A 6456-nucleotide genomic window follows, 5' to 3' on the forward strand; every position below is an offset into this window, starting at 1 on the left:
CAGCTGACTCAAGCTCGTGAGGCACAGGGGCCCAGAGTCCAGACTCCACCACAAATGTCTACACCACAATTAAACAGCCTGACCCAGTTGCAGGTGTTTAATTGTGGTGTAGACATATCCTAACAGGCCAGTGGCAGAGCAAGGACAGAACCCTGCTTCCTGAGTCCCACTGCAGGGCTCCATCCACTAGACTCTGCTGCTATTATACCAGTTTAAGGTACTTTCCTTGTTAATCATTGCATCCACACAGCTCTGCTTTTTTAAATTAACCATTCAACATCCTGGGTGGATATCCCCTGGTGCAATTGTAACCCACTTGTGAATGTATGTTACAGGGCCACCTCTGTGCCCATCTGCAGAGGCTGTGTGTTGTCATAGAGCTTTGGCTCTTTAGTGCAAGCAGTAGCAGATTATACTTTTAGCTCTTGGGGCCCCTAATTCAATTCCCAGTGTCACTTAGCGCTGTGATTTTTCATGCAGTGGATTTTTTTAGGATGCCTACTGGGAATTATAGGGATTCTGCAGCTGGGGAATAGATGAACAATCTCCCATGATTTTTTTCATGGCAGCTGTTAATTTTTCCAGTACCATTTTCAAACTGCTGTCAGGCAGTCTGTAGGACCCAATGCTGAGCACCATGATCATGACCTCATTAATACAAAGAGGGTGATGCAAATGCATTTGCAGGCACACTGATGGATGGATATGGCTCTGTGGTTCCAAAAGACTAATGCAGGAGGAGGAAACTGAGCAGTTAGTTCTGCAGGGTATTTATCTGGAGTATCAGTGGAGCACTGCTCCTGGGCTCGATCAGCTAGCAGTGACTGGTGTGACAATGTAGTGATTCAAAACCGGGCTGACTAGCAGTAGTAGGAGCACTTCAGGATGACAAAGGTCACTTTCCCGGCAACCTGCACAGGCCTCTCCCTGGAGATTCAGCACCAGAACATCAACATGAGAGCTCTTCTCAGCATGGAGAAGCATGTTGCCAACTCCAGATGGAAGCCCATCTCCCCTAGTTGCGATCCGTCACTAGCTAACCAGGTTGGTGGTGGTAGATCAACTGTCGGGGCTGTTGTCGTGGAGGATTGTGATACTATGAGGAGAGTGCTACCATGTCATCAAGTGTGGCAACACACAGGAGATTACTGACAGCTTTGTAAGGATGGGGGTCCCCAACTGCATAGGGGCTAATGATTGATGTCCAGGACCTCCATGGTAACATTCTCTGAAATGCTTCCAGTTCCATGCCCAGGGCCAGTTTAGACAGGCAGAACTGCAGGCTCTCAATACGTAGATGAGAGGATGGTGTAGGGAGGAGGAGTTTAGATTTATTAGGAACTGGGGAACCTTTGGGGAAAGGGGGAGCCTATACAGGAAGGATGGGCTCTACCTAAACCAAAATGGAACCGGATCGCTGGCACATAACATTAAAAAGGTCGTAGAGCAGTTTTTAAACTAAGGGCTGGGGGACAAAGACATCCCTTAAGGGAGGATCTATTAATGGAGATTCTCTATATGCTAGTAAGGAGGAGAGGATAGAAGAGGATAAAATATGGGTAGGATCTGATGAGAAACAGTCAAATGAGAGAGTCCCATTCAATTACATCACATAATGGCAGACAGCTAAAAAGTGACAATTTTTTAAAGTGCTTATATACAAGTGCTAGAAGTCTAAATACTAAGATGGGTGAACTTGAGTGCCTCATATTAAATGAGGATATTGATATAATAGGCATCACAGAAACTTGGTGGAATGAGGATAATCAATGGGACACAGTAATACCAGGATACAAAATATATCAGAAGGCCAGAATAGGTGATACTGGTGGGGGGAATGGCACTATATGTGAAAGAAAGCATAGAGTCAAATGAAATAAAAATCTTAAATAAACCAAACTGTACCATAGAAATATGGATAGTAATTCCATGCTTGAATAATACGTCTCTGTGGCCTGATTTGTGCCATTTACTTGATGAAATCTCAACTGTACTAAGCTGAGTGCATTAATGAAACCATGAGATATGGCAACTTTTCTATTTTCTATTGCTTTTTCCTTTCTGTATCTGTTCCTACAATAAACGTTTGCTGGGCAGCACATTTGATTTGATTTGATTTGATTAATCCTCATGATGCTGACTTCTGGGTTAAGGTGGAAGGCCATGGAAGAGGGGAATGAGCAGGCAGCAATTTGGGATGGGGAAGAATGGAGGTGGCAAGTATATCCAATGTCTGTGTGTAATTTTCCAGGGTGCAGTCCAGACCAGTGAGGGGCTGTGTCACCACCTGCCCTGCAACCTCGGGTGCTTCACAATGCTTTTGCTGTGGCTCCCAACCTGGATCACTCATAAACAGCATATAGGTAACAACAAGAGTGTCTGTGTATAGCCATAGCCCTGGCCCAGCAATTCTGACCCCAGCAACCTGTTAGTAAACACTCCAGTCACACTCTGGCTTCCAGCAGCCTTGCTTACCACATTCAGGGTAATCTCAAAACACTTCTAGTCCCAGGTTTTTCCCCAAAAAGCCATCTGTTCTGCACTATCCAGCCCTGTCCTGGACCGTCAAGATTATTAGGTCCATTGCCCCTTTAAGGGGAGCAAGATACAACAGTTTGCCACCTCACATGGAGATACCCACACAGTTCACACAGATTAGATTTGATTAAAGAATAAAACAAGTTTATTTAACTACAAAGAGAGAGGTTTTAAGTGAGTACAAGTAATGAGGCATTAAAGTCAGAAATGGTTACAAGAACAATAAAGATAAAATGCTTTCTAAACTTAATAAACTAGACTTGGTTCAAGATGAAGTCCTGTCCCACATGTTCCAGTAACACTGCTGACCAGGCTGTGCTCCCAAGGTCCAAGGGCTGTATCTTTTGACCTCTTATGTGAAAGAGAGAAATGGATAAGGAGAGGGAGCTTGGGGTGTTTTTGCCCCTCACTTTTATAGTTCAGTCACCCTTTGAAATAAATGACCCCTAGATAAAGTTGTTTCCAGCTGAGAGCAAGGAAGCATGGAGTTTGATGGAGGAAGTTCCATGCTTTCACCTGTGTATGCTGAAATGCAGATATTCCTTGTCTCTTGTCTTACCCTCTTCCATACTAAAGAATGGCCACTTGATAGGTGATGTCATCAAAGTTGATGGGCCACATGGCTAGGGGCATCAACTTGTCCTTTGTCATTGAGAAACAGGTTTACTCTATTCCCAGACTTGTCTGGTAAACACACTTCAGTCCTGATTTCATCTTATGTTCATAACTTTACATATAATGTTGCTACATACATTCCACTTTGATATTATTGACCAGCAAGTTATTTGTTTTCAAATGATACCTCACAAGATATATTTTGTGCAAAGATTACTACGATGGTGTGCAGGGTTTGAATACAGGTGTGCATTTCATCACCCTGTGGGATTTGATACTACAGGGAAATAAATCAGATTGCATTTTGAGCACACTGGGGATTTGTTAGATGCTGAAAAAGGTGAAGAGAGACTCTTAGCTCTGCCCAACATAGTGGTGAACAGCTCATACCCAGAAAAGTACTTTAAATCCCTCTATGCAGTTGTAATGTAATACATATTATACTTACTGGTACAGATCTCCTCTGCAGCATTTTGAGGCTAGCTGCTGGGACTCTTGCATAATCTCCAAATCTGATGGGTTATGCTGTTCTTGGCTGCCCTGTGAAGTCTCCTTCTTGTTGGGCCCCACAGCATACATAGGGTCAAGGGAGCTTTCAGTGGGTTTTGGGTTGCTGGCCATGCTGTCTGCAGTGCTTCGTAGATAACTATCTACCACATCCTTCTTTAGCTCAGTGGTAGCATCATTTGCAAAGAGTGCAGTCCAGGGAGTGGGAGCAGTACCCGAGGTCCTGTTCTGGTCACTTGTCCTCAGGTACTTGTGCCAGAGCTCATTGGCTTTGTTTTAGCACTGGGAGCAAGGTCAGGAGTGACCCTTCTGCTTCATGTGCTCTGAGTGCAACTTGTAGATGTTTGCATTCTGGCAACTGGGATTAAACATGCAGCTTGCCAAAGAGGGCCATCAAATCCAGGACCTCTGAAGGGGTCCACATCGAAGTGGGGGTGAGGCTGGGAGCGTGGCTACTCTAATGGGTATGAGAATTCACTAGTGCTGGATATCAAAAAGAAGCCCTCCTGGCTGCTTGCAAGCAGTGAAACAGAGAGATGGCATCCAGTTAAGATGATTCCAGAGAAGTTAAGGGCATACACAGGTATAAAGACAGGCTGATGTAGGTGTGAAGCAATGCAGTGTAGAGACTGTAGTTGGAGGACTGCTAAAGAAGCTAAATAACTTGGAATGGGTCCATCTGAGTCTTAAAGCAAACAAACTCACTGCAAAGTTGAGTTACTCCTGTTCCAAGGAGGATTACTTACTGTGACTTCAAAGGCCAAATAATTTGCTTTAAAAAAAGATTGCGTGTGGATGCAAGGCACTTCAAGGCCAAGGAAGGCCTGGTCTATTCTAGAAAATTAGGTCAGCATAACTACATCACTCTGGGGTGTGAATAATTCACACCCTTGAGCAGCGTAGTTAAGCCAACCTAAATCTCTGTGTAGACAGTGCTAGGTTGACAGAAGAATTCTTCCATCAACCTAGCTATCACCTCTCGTGCAGATGGATTACCTATAACAATGGGAGAATCCCTCCCGTTGGCATAGATAATGTCTACTCTGAAGCACTACAGCAGCACAGTGCAATTGTAGTGTTTTAAATGTAGACAACCCCTAACTAAAGTTACTACAATGCAACATCCCCATGTAGCAAAGTCTTGAGTGCTAGTTACCAGGTTCTAACACAATGCAGTTTCCCAGTATAGATAAACGTTCTGTTTTGTTAATGCCATTTCCCTTTCCCTTATCTTCCCACTGAGTTATGCACATCTGATTTGGCATTGTGATGGTGGTTGTTGTCTTAAATAACTGTTGGGGTGAAATCCTGTCTGCACTGAAGTTAATAGCAAAACTAATTGACTGGTTAATGTTTCTGTTTCTCAGGTTATGTTTGCTGGGGAGAGGACTAAAGTATTTTTTCAGTAAAAATACTTCTACCCTGCCCCCCAAGTTTTCAAAGTGCACAACAACTATACACAAGTATAAAACAAATAGGTGGCAAGAACACCATGAAGGGAAATTGGTATTGTTCAGGCTATATAATCCCAGTAATGATATCTGCACACAGGTACACTCAGGCATTATAAAATCAGCCTAGAATAAAACAGTTTAACAAGAGCAGACATTTGCCAGATCCCAGACTGATAAGCATTTAGATGGGAAATACTTTTTGCAGCTCTAGCAATCTGGGTTACTAAAGACAGACACATGCAAAGTCAGTTTAATTAAAGGGGTTAATCACGCTTTCATTCTAGAGCAATATAGCGACTAGCTCAAAATATGCTACTTGTTTCAGCCTGGAGAGTACAGCCCAGAAGTGAAGGAACTGTTCATTAATCATGACAACATTATGCCACTGGGAAGTTAGGGTCTCATTCTCTACTGACGATTATACCAGTGTTGCTCCATTCACTTCAATTCACCTGATTTACACACAGTGGGAAGAGAGAACCCAGTCCTTTGTAGTCAGATGTGTTGTGTTGGAGATGAAAATACATATACTTAACTCTTATATAGTACTTTACATTTTCAAAGTGTTGAGCAAACATGAACTAAGCCTCCAAATGGCCCTTTATACCTGTGCTAATACACACTACCAAGATTTTTTCTCCATTCTCCTTATAATTTTAATGTGTTTGCTTTGGTTGAAGGTTTGCATCGGCTTCCTCTCCACCTTTTTTAATACTGTTTTTCAATCCAAGTGTCAAATACTAACGTTCCTGACACTGTTCTTGCTGATTAAATATGATGATTTAAAACAAATATGTAGGTGATATTTTTGGCATTAGAATATTACCCAAATGTTGATTTAGGTAGTACAAAATCTGAATGGAGGCTACTGAGAAAAGAGACACAAAATGGTCAAAGCATAAGGGACTGTGCAAAATTCATTTTGGGTAGAATTTTTTGTCATCTGAATAGATACGCAAAATCCTTTATATTGTTAAAAAAAAGCACCAGTTAGGTTTGAGGAGAACACTATAGAATTCCCTCAGGAAAATTTTAAAGAGAAAACTATAGAATCATGAAATATCCTCGTCTCAAATTGCAACAACTTCCAGCAACCAAAAGGTTAATTTCTGTTACTTCTGGTAGTAGACAGGGAAATCCTGCAGCAGTGGGCCTGCGACCTCTTCTTTGTTTTAAGGGAGTCTTTCCCCTTCTATTCTGAGAGTATTCTCCTGCCCATCCCCAGGTTAATATATACCCTGGCTACAGCATTTAGTTCTACATCTGTTTCTGGAAAACAGTGATCCTAATTTAGAAATCTCCAGAGTGGTATGTGGCTTTCTGTAGGTCCTGCTAAGAGGAA

Source organism: Emydura macquarii, unplaced genomic scaffold (genome assembly GCF_026122565.2).
Source record: "Emydura macquarii macquarii isolate MOO-44397 ecotype Brisbane River unplaced genomic scaffold, CSIRO-AGI_Emac_v2 contig_1146, whole genome shotgun sequence".
Classification (NCBI taxonomy): domain Eukaryota; kingdom Metazoa; phylum Chordata; order Testudines; family Chelidae; genus Emydura; species Emydura macquarii.